We start from the raw sequence: 16,670 nt of genomic DNA, 5'->3' as shown, positions 1-16,670 counted from the left end.
TATAGATTTAAGCTTTTCGATTCTTTGGAACATTTGAAAATATTAACATTTCAACTTTGGCAAAGTTTTAGATGCATTTCTAATAACAGAGGTGTGGCACCATATTAACCATCAGAGTTGCTATTTCCATGCCTATCCTCCTTGGTGTAAAACTGAGGACCAGATGCCTCTTCTCCATCTGTTCCTCACAACCCCAGCTGCAAAACAGATATGTTGACCCTCTGAGTGCATTCACCTGGGAGTCTCCAACATCCTGAAAGGTAAACCAGCTATTCCCTCTGAAACTCTTGGCCATCAGCCAGATCAGTGCATGGCCAGACTTTTAGAGAGTCTATCTTGTTTCATTTGGGTCACCAACAGAGGCAGAACTCGAAATTTAAATATAGACATTCAGCATGGCGACAGGGACTTCCAGTGCCACCCAGCTTCCCCACACTTTTCAAATGGAGGGAGGAGGCAGGCCTTGTTTGACAAACTTACTGGAATTCTTTGAGGATATATCGAGTGCAGTAGATGGGGTGAACAGGTGAACATTATTTACTTGGATATCCAGAAGGATTTCAATAAGGTGCCCTATCAAAGGCTTATCCATAAGATAAAGATGCATAGAGTTGGGGGTAACGTATTAGAACAATAGAGGATTGGTTAACCAATAGAAAGCAGAGAGTTGGGATACAGGGATGTTTTTTCAAGTCGGCCATCGGTGGTGAGCAGGGGTGTCAGTACTGGGCCCGCAGCTGTTCACAACATAGATTAATGATCTGGAGAGGGAATGGCGTGTGTTGTATCTATGTTTGCTGACACTAAATTAAGTGGAAAAGCAAATTGTGCAGAGTCTGAAGAGAGTTAAGTGAGTGGGTAAGGGTCTGGCAGATGGAGTAGAATGCGAGGTTATTCACTTTAGGGTGGTGGGAACTGAAAGATCATAAACTGAGAGCAAAATGCCCCTTATTGAAGATGGAAAATTCTTGGTCATCACCAGTCTTTATTACAGTGACTGTAATAATATATCACAAATCCCATCCTCAAATGGTTCACCCTCAGTATATACTGCAGAATCCCTGTTTGGTGTAAGTCACTACCAGCAGACATGAATTAGAGCTGGCTTCTCAGGAGACCATGCATTTTCTGCTTTGTTTTCTCCTGAACTGGTGAAAGATCTGCTGTCTGTCTAGAGGAGACTTGCTCCCGCTTTCTCCTACTCAGGATTAGCATTGATTGTCATGAACATGTCAGGAAATTTGTCATTTTCTGGCAGCATCGCAGTACAAATATTGCCATAAAATTACACTTCAAAAAGAAATAGGAGAAAGTGAGATTCATTGTCCATTCAGAAATCTGATGGTGGAGGGGGTAGAAGCTGACCGTGTGCCGCAGGGTGCTTGTCTTCAGGCCCCTGCACCTCCTTCCCAATGGTAGCAGTGTGAAGAGGGCCTGGCCTGGGTGGTGGGAGTCCTTGGGGGATAGAGGCTGCTTTCTTAGGACAGCACCTCTTGTAGATGTCCTCGATGGGGTGAAGACTGGTGCGGGCCAAGTAAACAACTCTTTGGATTTTTTACTGCACCTGGAGTTTTTATGCTTTATCAGAACTGACGCTGCTTTCCACTTGAGTAGCCAATATTATTGTGTTTCTACCTCTGTTTTAACGATGAAAAACTCTGTAGGTCTGCACAAAACATATGCCTTCTGTGCTTATCTTCTCTGGCAAGTTCTTGGTCTGGTTGCTGGAGCCGCCAGCAGCCTTTGATTTTAATTTGTTTTAATTCCAGATACTACAGTGCAGTAATAGGTAAAAACACACAATTGCTGGCAGAACTCAACAGGTCTCATTTTGGGCCTGAACCCTTCTTCAAAGTATGAGTAAAAGAGAGGCAGGCACCTGAATGAAAAGACTGGGAAGAGAGGGAACGCAGAGGAGTGCAGACAAAAGGGTTAATTGGATATGGACAGGAGGACAGAAGAGAGGAGCAGTGAGAATTGGGGGAGGGGTGTGTTTGGTTCTATGAATATAGAACATGAGAGAAAGGAGAGAGAGGGAAAAGAAAGAGAGACAGAGCTGGAAGAATTGATGGGGATGGGGCAGGGGGACTGGGCCAACAGAAACCGAAGAAGTCTATGTTAATGCCATCAGGAGGGTGCCCAGACTGTCGAGGAGGTGCGCTATTCTTCCAATTTGTGGGTGATCTCAGTCTGGAAGTGCATGAGAACGTGGACAGGCATGTCGGCAAGGGAAGGGGTCGAGTAATTGAAATGAGTGGCCACTGGGTGATCTACGCAATTGGGGCGGACAGACCTGGAGGTGCTCAATGAAGCGATCTACCAGTCTGTATCCTATCTGTCCAATGTAGTGGAAACCACGACGGAAACCCCAGATGCAGTAGATGACCCCTGCAGATTCACAAGTGAAGTGCAGGAGCCCATATCACGCAAATACACCAATTAACCCTCAAACCGCATATGGTTTTTTTTTGGAAGGTGGGAGAAAACTGGAGCACTCAGAGGAAATCCATGCAGGTTATTGGGAGAACATACAAATTCCTTACTGACAGTGCTTCATTTCAACCTGAATCACTGGTGCTGTAATAGGGTTGTGTTAACTGTTGTACTAACTATGACGCCCATACACAGACATGAAAATGAATTGCCTGTTGCATGGTTTTCATGCTGAGGGCTGCTCGAGTTCTCAGCATCACTTTGATACATCAAAGTTTCCTCCGTTGCTGATGTAATATCGTGTGAGTGGTGAAAATCAGGGGAATACTTTAAATTGCACCTCACAACTAATATGATCTGTATTTGATCGTGACCTCCTCTGTGGCTGGCAAGGTGTTGCCCCATGTGACTGTGTGGGTATCCCTTGGATAATCCACTCTCCTCCCATGCCTTAAAACTAGTGTCGTCGGTAGGTTAAAATGCTCCAGGTGGGGGAGAGGTTGAACCGAGGGCAGAATTGATGGGCATATTGGCAAACACGCCCAACCTCATGGGTAGGGAGGGGGGAACCACTCATGGTTTGGGAAGCTCCAGGCAGCTCATGATGATACTGAGGGGATGCTTGTGCTCCACCTCCTCTCATCTTCCCCCCATTGCATGGCAGCCCTCCTTACCACTGTAGCTGCACCAACAGCACTGCTATATAAAGGATACTGTTTGACCTGCTGAGTTTCTCCAGAATTGTTTTTACTTCGACTGTGGTGTCTGCAGACTTTTGTGTTTTACACGATAACAACTGAGTTCTTGGAAACAAATAGATCTTGTTCTGTAACCTGAATCAACGCCTACTGTATAAGATTATCTTGGGGGGGGGGGGGTAATTTAAAAAAAAACTCGAGGGATGGAAATGCTTCTAAAACATGATCGTGTATGTCTCGCCCACACTAATTTTCAGCACTTGTTCGTCAACTTGTCTTACAATTATATTTGTGTTGTGAGGGTTAATTATTCCTTGGCAAAGTAGTTGTTGTTCAGTATGCTAAATGACAATTATTCAAGGAATGGAAGATGTGCCAAACTTGTTATTATCATATAAACACTAACCAGAAAACTCCTGACAACAGCCCCTCTGTGGATGCACTCAGATCATTGCTGGGATTTTCTTAATTTGTCTTTGAGTGGATCTTTTATTTGAATATCAAATTGGAGCTCATCTTGACTGAGTTTCAGATCCACATTTCGCATCTGCTTAAAATACTTAAAATTTAAAGTAAAACATTAAATAAGCTTACAATAAATAGGACAGAAATGTTCATGGGCAAGGTAGAGGAAAGCTTTCTGCACTGTCCCATCATGCCTTCTCCAGGATAGGGATTGCATGGGCTAGTTGTAGAGACCTCCTACAAATGGCCCAATCAAATGGTCTTGGGATAGAGGGAGCTTGGGTATTTGATTACCCTGTCTCCTTTCACAGACCCAAAATCAATACTCACCTTTCCTCTCCTCATATCCAATTAACACCTTTTGTCTGTTGATCTGGACTCCTCTTCCTCCCATTCTTTCCCCTCCCCACCCTTTCTTCCCCCAGCCTTTAATTCAGATACCTGTCTTTTCTCACTCACACCTTGCGGAAGACCTAGGCCCAAAACATTGGTAATATATTTGTACCTCTAATGGATGCTGCGAGGCCGGATGAGTTCCTCCAGCTATTCTGTTTTTTGACCCACTGTGCCAAGGTGGAAATGGCCGACGTGTAACATTTTTGACCATAAGATATAGGAGAAGAAGGAGGCAACTCGGCCCATCAAATCTGCTCTGCCATTCCATCATGAGATGATCCAGCCCCATTCCCCAGCCTTCTCCCCATAAAATTTGGTACCTTGCCTATTCAGATACCTATCAATCTCTGCCTTTTTTTTTCTATCAGACCAAGGTCCCTCGGGCGTGTTTCACCACATTGCTGGCAGACGCAGTTAACTTTCATTTCCACAGTCTCTTTTCTCTTGACAGTGAATATCTGATCATAAATAGAAAATAATCTCTTGCGTTCCTCTTGCTAACCTATTTGTTCCTGAATGAAGTACCGAAGGATAATTTGGAAATTTGGAAAAATGCTTAGTGTTGGAAGCAGCTGAAATATCGCAAGGTAGATATATTAGAATTTTATCAGCTTGTATCTGTAATAATCCAGCACAATTTGCAACATTAGCATGCAAAATGGATGAAATGTACAGCACACATGCATTCCAAAGACAATTACCTGATACACTTGTGAGAGGCTTTCAACAAAAATGAGGCAATATTAATCTGATTTCAAAAGCTTTCTGCTGAAGATTGAGCTATTAAGTGCAGCCGTCTGAATAAGCCAAAATTGCAAGGTTTGAGAGTGGGGACTGAACATGTGGAGGATTTGTCGGTAATTGTGTTGTGCTCCGATCACTTGGTAGCCCTCAACACTACCTAATTGAGCACTTCAGAATGTGTTGCAGTTTGGTTTGATCTCTTGTTATATTGCACTTTCAACAGCTGGCCTCCAGCACTGCTCAAAGGTGTAAATTGATTGAGCTTCAGTGAAACTAAGAAACGGAATGATATTTTGCCTATTGGCCTGTGCACTCCCCTCCCCCCTCCTTCCTATTCCCCCACCCCCCACCCCTTTACATTCAGACGCTTGTCGACTTTTTGCTCGTACCTTGACGAAGGGCTCAGGCCTGAAACGTTGGTCATAACCCTTTGCTTCCTATGTGACCTGCTGAGTTTCTCCAGCACCTTTGCATTACATGGTCATTTACGGGCCATGCCCCCCAATGTACACCCTATTAACATATGCCCCTGGTACGTTTAGAATTGTAGGAGGAAACCAGAGCTCCCGAAGAAAACTTGCATTGACACGGGGAGAAAGAACAAACTCCTTACAGCGCGGGATTCAAATCCTGGTCTGGTCCAGATCGCTGGCTCTGGAAATGAGTTGTGCTAACTTTGCCACCCTAAATTTTGTGCACTAGAGATGCAAAAATTACTATAAATTACGTTTCCATAAGTACAAGATTTTTTTTTAATTAGTGCAAAAAAGAGAAAAAAATGAGGTGGTGTCCATAGGTTCATTCATTGTCCATTCAGAAATTTGCGCAGGGTAAGAAATTGGGTGCTCTTCTTCAGGCTCTTGTACCTCCTTCCTGATGGTAGCAGTGAGAAGAGAGCACAGCCTAGGTGGTGGGGTCCTTGATGATGGGGGCTGCTTTCTTGAAACACAGCCTCTGGTAGGTAAATTGGGAATGGATTGTTGTAATCCTTTTAGGCAGGAGGTTCTGTGGGATTGTTGGCCAATAAATCCCAAATTCCTGACTTTGAAATTAACTTTGAGTTACTGATTCTCTAATGTAATTCTAATCAGAACAAGTACAGCCATATAAGTATTCCTTAACTGATGTTTATGTCCCTGTCACTAAGGTCAATCAATATCTCACATGATTTATTTCACAGTCTATTCATTGTTCACCAGACTGTAGTGACTGCAATATCCAGCCCCTTGGTCAATTACTCCAACCAATGTGTTTTCTACATGGTCTCAAAAAAACATCCAAATGATCTGAGAGGTCTCTGATTTGATATTTAAACAAAAAGATCTTGCAAGTGTCTGCTGGGGGTTACTTTGCACTTGTGTTGCAGAAGATGCAATTATGGCAAAAGTTTAGGCAGCTTCTAAAGTTGACCTTCAAAAGGTTGCAAAAGATAGCATTTGAAAGATTTCAGAGATTCTCCAGTGGGATGTGTTCTGAGGGAATGAGGCTGTGGCCAGGATTCTTGGCAGAAAGAACAAAGAACTCAGCTCGCACATTAAACATTCAAAAGGTTTGTTGGTTCAATTTGTTCAATAAGTCTCCCTCTTCCCCTCCCCCCCCCCCCCCCCAACCGTCGACATCATCTACCTGGATGGTTGTCTGAAGACGGCGCGCAAAATCATTGAGGACTCTTTCCACCCCTCACCCAGCATCTTTCAGCTGCTGCTCCCATCGGGGAAGAGATGCAGGAGTATCAGAGCCAGCACCACCAGGCTGAGGAACAGCTTCTTCCCACGGACAGTGAGAATGCTTAATGACCAAAGGAACTCCTCAGACTAACCATCTGAGACTCTAATGTTTATAGAACAATAATATTTATTTATTTGAAAATATGAATACTTGCCCAGAATGTGTATTGTTTGTCTGTATTTGTATAACACTGTATTTGTGTTATGTCTGGTTGTGTGTCTGCGTGTTTTACACTGAGGAGCGGAAACCGCAGTTTCACCAGATTGTACTTGTACAATCCGATGACAATAGACTTGACAAGACAGAATTAACTTTATTAGTTATTTGAAACCTGTAAGCCGGTTGGATGTTCCGCCACATGCTCGTGGGTGTTGACAGAGGAGTGGAGGCAGATAGAGTGGAAATAAAGTTGAGAGCCGGTGCTGGGAAAGCTTGTGGAAGAAGTCCTACATAGGAATGGTTCCAATTTAGAACCAAAACAGAGAACTTGTGATTTCTGCATTTATGTTACCTCCCAAAGTGAAGAATGCTTTTAGAAAGTCTTTTAGTTTTTTCACACTGTTGTAATGCAAGAAATGACAAATAGCTCACAGACTAGGTTCTCTCAAACTGGCAGGCAAAGCCCTCGTCCAAATCACATCCACTCCTCCCCAAACTCTGCTCCTCGCCGCCTCTGCAGAATACCTTTCCTCGGGCTCCTTCCAGACTCCACGTTAAATTTCTGTTGGCTCCACCCAAGGCATCACCCTCCTCTCTTTCAGCAATTCAAAGGAATTGCTTCTCTTAGTGACTCCCTTGTCCATCTTTCCTTCCTCCACAACCACTTTTCACTTTGTGGAGGCAAAGCAACATCCATCCTCTTGCCTGTTTCCAGCATTGCGGTGTGGCAGCAATTCACATTTTTCAATTGAGTGCACTGCCTTCCTTGTTCACAATGTGATCTGCCTTTACAAGGAATGCTGCAGATGTTCATATCCATCTTATTAATCGTAGAGCAGAACTAGGCTATTAAAGCTAAGGGTAAAGGTTTAGCCCATCGAGTCTGACCCACCATTTAATCATGAGCTGATCTGTTTTCCCACTCAGGCCCCACTGCCTGGCCTTCTCCCCCATAACTTTGATGTCCTGGTTAATCCAAAACTATCAATCTCTGCCTTAAATGCCCACTGACTTGTCCTCCACGATCACCTGTGGCAGTACATTCCACAGATTTGCCATCCTCTGGCTGAAGAAATTCCTACAGATTTCTGTCCTAAGTGGACACCCTTTAATCAAGTCCAGTTTATTGTCATTTGATTGCACAAGTACAATCCATATAACCATATAACCATATAACTGTTAAGTTCTCTGGTCCTCTGTGCAAAACATGCAGACACAAAATCGGCTATAACATAAATGCAGACAATAATACATATGTAGGACAAGTATTTCATTTACACAAAGAAATTAATATTGTTTCATGACTATGTGAGTCTCGGATAGTTAGTGTGTGCAATTCCTTTGGTCAATTAGGATTCCTACTGCCCGTGGGAAGAAGCTGTTCCTCAGCTTGGTGGTGCTGGCTCTGATACTCCTGTATCTCTTTCCCAATGGGAGCAGTTGAAAGATGTGTGCAGGATGGAAGGGGTCCTTAATAATTTTCCCATTGATCTTAAGACAACAATCCCGGTCAGTTACATTGATGGGGGTGGGGGAGTGATTCTCCAGTGATCCATTCTTATGGTCCAGTGGATTGACCCCTAATCAATTTCTCTGCAGCAATTGTACCACACTGTGATGCAGGTGACCAGGACGCTCTCGATAGAGCTCCTGCAGAAGGGTATGCTCTCTTGTCCTCCTCTCCCACCATGGGAAACAACCTTTCTACATCATTGTCCTCTCATAGATCTTCCCTTTGTTCTACCCATCCTTCTGAAACATTCTCTCTCTTTCCACAGATGATGCTTGACCTATTGAGTGTTTCCAGTATTTTCTTTTTTGTTTTTATGTTGGATTTACAACATCTGCTGTTTTATTCCATCCACCCTCCCCTCGTGAAAACCAGGCTTTCATGATTACCTTTGAATGACCCTCCTTCCCTGCCTTTTACACTTAATGATAATCTGACTTCTATTGAAATCTAATTTTTAAATTGGTACCCTTCTTCATCCTTGGGGATATGCTCTCTGGGTCATTGTGTTTTAAGCCCCTCTTCTAGTTCTTCAGCCGAAGATCTCATCTCAGAACCTCGTGTCTGGACTCTTCCTCTCCAGGACTTTTTGTGGACTCTGTCAGTTGTGGTCGACCATGGGTGCTGCTCCTCTGGTAGCTACTGGTTTGTTGGAGTGGCTTCTCCAGGACAGAGCCAGTGCAGAGTTGATTTGGAGATCCGCCTGTTGTCCATGCAGTGGGACCCTCTCTCCATGCAAATGACAGGTTCAAAGGAACAATGAAAGTTCCGATTTACTCCCAAAGCCTTTTCCATGAGCGGGTATAGTCACAAGGCAGTGAAGGTTTGAAATCGGAGATTCCCTCTCTTAGATGAGTTACCTTTTGTTTTTTTAATAATAAATACAGTAGAATGAAGAAAAAGGAACGAAATTGAAAATACAATATCACATACAATGTGTGTGGGTATATAAAACACCTAACCTAATATATTTATTTAAAAAAACTAATGAAAAAAACCTCTGAGCAGTTTATCCTGAGGGTTACATTTATTTTGTAGTTTTTGATTCATGTCATGAATCAGAAGACAAAGATAAGACTAGATCTCTTCTGGAAGAGTGAGTACATCTAATCACATTAAAAACATTTACATCAAATGGAAAATAAGACATAAAAGGTCACTGTGTATCGTAAAATTTCACCGATGAATCAAATGCATGATTTTGTAGTGTCTGTGAGAGAGCGGTTGAACAGACTGGAGCCCCAGGCTGTTAGCTCGAATGTCAGAGCAGAGCGTTTATTCAAACTTCGTGCACTCGCTTATCAGGTCGGCAGTCGAACCACGTGGACGTCCCGTCGCTTGCGTCATGCCAACGCAAGCCCGCACACTAACTTCCATTCTGGAGCAGAAGAGACAGACGCGAGTCGCCATCTTTGTCACGACTGTGCGTAACAAGCGGGGCTGATTCGTCACGGCAAAGTTGCTCATCACCCCAATATCTAATTTTTCTTCTGACTTTAAACAGAACATAATATGAGAGAACCGTTGAAACACTGTTGGCGGTCTAGAGTCTTCCCATTTGAAGAAGATGGCTCTTCTATACAATGATGTAGAGAAGGCCACCTAGATGGTTAATGAGCCCCATCTGCCTGGGCACCAGTGGCCCACTTGTTCCCCTTTCTCCTGTCCATGAGAACAGCTCTACCGGGCACAAGAACTATGCCACATGTGAAGGCCAGGAACTGGACTTGGTTGCCAGAGGCTGTTTGTGACGCATGCCATGAAGAACATTTATGTACCAGTGGGAGCTCGTCCCCACTGTGACTATGACAATCTTTACAGCCTCACCAGAACTACAATACTATTCGATGTGCTGAATGGCCTGTACAATTTAGTGCTAATACACCATTTAAAGGAAATACCATGGAAATATAGGGATTGTGAAGGAAACAACAGTCTTATCAATATAATAGACAAGGAAAGGACAATAGGTGTTGCCTTCACAGCTAATTGAAATTAAAGAAAATCATTTTTAAAGGAGATCTCCAAGGCATTGTCAATTTTCCTTTCTATCAACTTTCAAAGCCTGTGCTCGCAGCTCACGACTGCAATCATCTTGAGCAGGGTGGCTTTGATTCATCGGGATTTCTCCAGTTCAAAAGGAATGTTCAATGATCTTTACAGCTGTGAACCTGCTGTTGATCAAATTGTTTTATGAAAGCGCCCGAAGACTTCGTGGACAATGTCATCAAGGAGCAGTGACTCAAATGCTGTTCCCTTTGGCTTGTGTCGGGATCACGTAGCTTCTGTCATCTTTACAATCTCTCATTGAATGTGGGCAGAGAAAGGTTTCTGTGATCATGGGCACATTTCCTTAGCAAGCTCAGGGCTCCCACATTTGGACCATCCGTGCCCAAGGGCTCCCTCCAAAAATCAAAGAACAGAGTGTTCATCTGAAATGCTGGGGGGGGGGGGGGTGGGGGGGGGTTCGGTCAACATCTGAAGGGGACCCTGCAGAGATCTCCTCAGGTGAGATTATCTATGGAATAAGTTCCTTTGACTCCATGCTGCAGCACACTGCAATCTCAGTGCTGGCCCAGTTAGAGTTTGAATCCTTCTCCCCTTTCCTGTTCACCAGTCCATGACTGCCCCCGTTCAACCTGTGCTATCATGTCTTCATTATACCAGCTATCTCCCTTCTGTGCTCTTTCTTGATGAAGGGTTCATGTCCGAAAGATAGTTCATTCTTATTTTCCCATTGATACCACTCGATCCACTGCCTTACTCCAGGAGATGGTGTTTTGCTAGAGTTTGAAGATACTATAGTAAACAACACCTCTTGAAACAGAAAAGATCCCGTTAACTTGTCAGAATAACTCTGGCTTAGACTTCATGGGAAGGTCATTGTGGATCTTGGATACAATGCCTATTTCTAAGAAAGGAGATTGGTTCTTGAAGGAGGCGAGTCCTTGATTGTTGGACTTGCTGTGTAATTTTTATTTTTTTTTTTCTTTATTTTTGAAGAAATTTGGTTGTACGTACAGATGGCTGTAAGTCGCATAGGTTGTAAGTTTTTCTTTGCAACTACGTATTCGACTGCAGCAAATCAGAATTTTGGCGCAAATGTACATTGTCCAATTTGAACAGCAATGAATTAATTACCATCTTCTGAAAAGCCACTACCCAAATTCCTTATCCCACCATCACAGCCAGTGTGTTGTGACCACGCTACCGCAGCTTGCTCGGGCCTCCCTCTCTAAGCTATTGCCTACATCAGCTACAAGGGGAGAGGTTGATGGGACTGTAACAACATTCAAATCCCCCAATATTCAAGATTCTTTACTTGTTATGTAATAAAACAGGAAATGTAATATTACACAAAATTCCCTGTAGTTTATGTAAGGGGTGCCATCAGCACCCCTTACAGTAAGAGAAAGAGAAGCAAAAGAATGTACTCCCCCCCCGCCCCCCCCCCCCCCCCCCCCCCGTGTCCATGGTTTCACCTACAGCATTCCCACAGCCTCTACAGCCACATGGACTTCGGCGACTTGAGGTCCAGATAAAGCTCTGACGCAATCAGGAAGCCATCAGTGGCTCCGGCAGCCTATCACATCTCTGTTCCGATGCCTGGTAGTCTGCAGCCTACTGCGGGTCCCATGGCCACAGCCTGCATGGGTTCCTCGCATCGAGTCACCATCAGCCTGCTGCCTGCATTCTCTTCAGTCGCAGAGCCCCTTGCTGGTCCACTGCCGTGGTCACTGTCCAGTGGGTTGTCTCTTCTGCTTCTCATTCTCAAATGAGGGGTGGTCGCCCCATTGACTGGTGCCATGCGATAGCCCCCTGCTCCCCCAGAGTCTGCAACCCCTGGAAGCCACTGCCAAACAATCTAGATTTTAAAATCTTTAAGATTAAAATTTAACAGCACCATCCACTTAGTGCCTTAAAGTTTGAATCCAAGAGCACTTAAGCCAGCGGAAGTGTGGGAGCAGGTCATCAGCAGGTCCAACAAGGTGACACGTTATCATTGCCTAATCAAGGGCAATAAATACTGACCATCTTAGCCCATGTGAGAATAAATTAAAATGGATACCAGTAAGCTTTGGTGTCTTCTAAAGATGAAATCTTCTGTAAAAGCACTCCAGCTCAAATAATAATTGAAATGACAAGCATTTGCATGCACCATAGAATGTTTAAAGTATTAACCAGTCATTATATAATTCTCTAGCTCTGACTATGCAGTTTGCTTTGAGAATCTTACTCCAACCAGGGTGAGAAAGCTTGCAATGTCAGAACAAGCTGGTCAATAATATTGATCTTAACAAGAACAAAAATGAAATAAATTGTTCAAGCAAGAAGACTATGTTAGATCTGTGGCAAATTTCACTAGGCAACAAATTGTTTCAAAGGTTTGCTTCCTGAAATAAAATTAGGAATTATGATAGACAACTTCAAGCTGAATACTGTAATGGAATATTTGGGAGATAAATTGGTAAAAATTAGAGTAGGTTACATACAGTTAAGTAACTACTGGTCTTGGTGAATATCTATTGCTGTTGGGTTTTGGGGTCCTTTGGGCTCGTAACAACACAAAGATAATTTCGGATTTGCTGCATCATATTGAAAGTCAGAGACACAGTAAATTAATTTTGATTGAATTTAACCTGTTTAATTGCATAATGATGCTGACACGTTCCATTAGTTCAACTGCCCTACAAATGTTTTGGCACTAATTTTTGTTTGAACTTAGCATCTAATGCCTCTCATGTCAATGTCCAACAATAGTTGAGCAGCATTGATGGATTCCAGTTACCCTGATACTGCTTTTTCTGTTCCTGCACAGTATGTCTAAATTTAAATTCTTTAATTTAAAAATATAAATTTGCCACTCTAAGTTGCTTTGGAGCGGGGGAGAATCTGGCAGGAGCTGATGCAAAGAGAACAAAATTTGGTTTGATGCAAGTTGGTGCTTGAGGTTTGCAACAGGTTTCTTTACTCAAAGAAGGTCTCAGGCCTGAAACTTCAGCAAAATAACTTATCCTTTTAAGGATGCTGAAAGACCAGCTTTTTGGTATGTGTTTTCACTACGGACTTAGTGAGCCTGTTTCTGTGCCATGTGACTGTGTCCGAAACCTCAGCATCCCACTTCTTTTGCCCATAATATCTTAAGACGTACAAGCTACAATTGGTGTGTGAGAAACCTTACCTGTGCTCTTTGGATGCTCAGGCCAGATGGAAAAAGAGTGACAGAGGCCATTCTCTCACTCCCACTGGCTAAAATATGGATGCTACACACTGATCCACATGGGGTACAATTGGGGAGCATTGACCAAGGGTAGCACACAGCTGCAGGCGAGGTTGGAAGCCACGTCTGCTGCTGAGTGTATGAGGGAGCAGTACAGCCAGCTGCTCAGAATGTGCTAATGCAGTTCTCAATGCCGAGAACTACTCTGGGCATTGAGAAACTTGGCAGAGTACAATACTCAGAGCAACTCGGCACAAGGCCAGAAAAGTAAAGGGAAACATAGGGTTGATTAAATTTAATTTTTAAAATTTTTTATTGTAAATTTAAATTTTAGGCTCATGAGTCCATGCTGTCCAATTCACCTACAACCCCCACGTGTTTTGAAGGGTGGGAGGAAACTGGAGCCTCAGGAAGAAACCCGCGCTGAAACGGGGAAAATGTACAAACTCCTTACAGTCAGCGTGGGTTTCGAACCCCATTCCCGATCGCTGACTCCATAAATGTTGCACTAGCCCACTACACTAACCGTACCACCCCAAAAGTTTGATGCTTGCCCACATGATTCCGTTTGGAGAGTGTATTTTGAGCTCATGTTGAGGAGGTTTTGTTTGTTGGATGAGTTGCTAAGTGGCTGAGGGGAAGCAATGGTGGGGGTGTTGGGGAATTGGGGTTGTGATTGTATGATGCTGCGTTTGCACCACTATCTGCAAAATTTGCCATGGTATCCAAATGTCCACCATTGACAGTTGTAATCACATCTTTAACGTCGTAAACTGTTCTTTCTTATTGGCGTAATCTGATTGGACACAGTCGGCCAGGGGGAATGAACAAGTTCAATTTTAATGTTAGAGTACATACATGACATCACATACAGCCCTGAGATTCTTTTTACTGCCGACCAGGCAGAAATTCTACTTCTCAGTAGTCTAAATTGTACTCAAGAAAAAGATGTGTACACAAAAGAGAGAAATATAAACAAGGAATAAAATGTAAACAAACTGACTACAACTACAGCAAAAAATAAATCTTAATTAATAAATTATGTTCAAACGAAGAGTCCTTAAATGAATGTCTGATTGAGTCTGTTGCTTAGGTGTATGATGTTGGAAGGGTAGCAACTGTTCCTGAACCTGGCGGTGCAAGTCTTGTGGCATCTACACCTCTTTGCTGATGGCAGTAGTGAGAACAGAGTGTGTGCTGGATGGTGCGGATCCTTGAAGATTGCTGCTGTTCTTGAATGACAGCATTCCCTGTAGATTTTCTCAGTGGTGGAGAGAGTCTTGCCTGTGATGTTCTGAGCTGTATCTACCACCTTTTGCAGGCTTTCTGCTCAGGGGTTTTGGTAACCTCGAACAAGGCTGTGATGCATCTGGTCAGCACACTTTCCACCACGCATCTGTAGAAATTTTCCAGGGTTTGCGATGTCATACCAAAGCTCCGCAAACTCCTGAGAAAGAAGAGGCGCTGACGTGCTTTCTTCACAATGCATTCATGTGTTGGGTCCAGGAAGGATCCTCTGAGATACTGGCTCTACCTGTCATTCCCCAATGATCATTAGATCGTAATCTCTGGTTTTTCCTTCCTAAAGTGTGCAATCAGCTTCTGGGTTTTGGTGACATTGAAAGAGTTGGTTCTTAACAACAAAAATAACCTGATCAGAAAGATCATGTTTTCTGCACTTAAAGGTACAAAGATTTGGACAAGGAATTGCTTCTTTGCCCCCCCCCCCCCCCACAAAGACCCCACGGGTTAGATCAGTGCTTCTCAATGCATGTCATAGGTGCTCTGTAGGGATCACCTAAGATGGATATGTGGGTGGGGAAGAAAGAGTTGAGAATCTGGGTTCAAGGAAGGATGAAACTCTTACTTCCTCCTGTCTACACTCCCCCACAACCCTGCCCTTAACTACGACTTCACCACTTATCCAACATTCTTGATGTTTCTGTGCATCAAAGTCATTGCATCTGGAACAGTGCACAAGAATTCAGTCACATCTTCTGAGGAGAAAAGGATGGTGTGAAAAGGAGAGATTAATAGCAGAACTCAGTGGGCTGAATGGCCATCTTCACTGTTGTATGGAAATATCTAAATTGATCACATTCAGCAGGCACCATGGTAAATACAATTTTTATTGAAATTTACGCAAAATTATATTTTTGGATACAATTGCAGAAGGAAAAAAAACTTTTGTTTAGGATTTTAAAAAAACCACCTAACATGGATGTCGAGTGACGACAACTCGGAAACTAACCACGCAGCATCGAAGTTTAGATCGAGTTGCCATCACTTGGTTTTTGATGCAGCTCGCTGTTTTAAACCTGATCTGATAACAATATTATAATTCATGAGATGTTTATTATTCATTGTCTTCAACTAAGCGTGCACCCTACTGTGTTAATTTTAATTAAATTTTACATTTTATTTCATTTTATTTTATTTACAGCTTGGTTCAGGCCATTTAATCCATACTGCCCAAATTACAGCTCATATATTTTGGACAATAGTTGTCAAAATGGTCATTGCTGCTTTTTTTTATTAAAAAAAGCTCCATAAAACATGTAGAATACATGATCTTTCTGATCAGGTTATTGATGTTGTTGGTAAGAGCAAACTCTGTTTTGCACACAGAGTTCTAGGGTTCCAGGAAAGGTTGGGGTTTGGTTCAGATAACACGATGCTGGAAACTTGAGCAGTGACAATCTCATTGTGATTGCCAATATTGCTATCAAGCTCAACTTTAATTGTAACCTGCCTTCTGTTTTATAAAAAAATATTTCAGAATGCCTGATCCTTTGTCGGGCCTAAAACATTGACCATTTTTTCTGCTCGACCCACTGTGATACATCATAGTAACAAAGCCCTTCTGGTCCACGCGCTGTCCAAGTGACCAATCAACCTAGTTGCTCCATGCATCTTTGGAATAGGGGAGAAAACTGGAGAAAATCTACGCAGGTCACAGGGAGGACTCCTTACAGGCAGAGCCTGATTCAAACCCATCTCACTGGCATTGTAGAAGTACTGCACTGACCATGACACAAGCTGTGCTGCCTAGTTCCTCCAGCAGATTGTGTTTGGTTGTGGATTCTGGCATTTGAAGTCTCCTGTGTGTCACCAAGAGCAAATCTATGATGAGCCATTTGGGGACCTCAAACCATTTAGCCCTCTGGGCCAAATACTAATCCAAATCTCCTCCTGGTGAACACAGTGCCACATCGTCAACTCAGATTCCCAACTCTAACCCCATCCCCCACCACCACATATTTTGTATGTGTGAGCTCTTCCTTGTTCAATGTCACTATCCCGAAATCCAGACCAG

This window comes from Narcine bancroftii, chromosome 2 (assembly GCF_036971445.1).
Source record: "Narcine bancroftii isolate sNarBan1 chromosome 2, sNarBan1.hap1, whole genome shotgun sequence".
NCBI classification, from domain to species: Eukaryota; Metazoa; Chordata; class Chondrichthyes; order Torpediniformes; family Narcinidae; genus Narcine; species Narcine bancroftii.
This window is presented reverse-complemented; position numbering follows the sequence as displayed.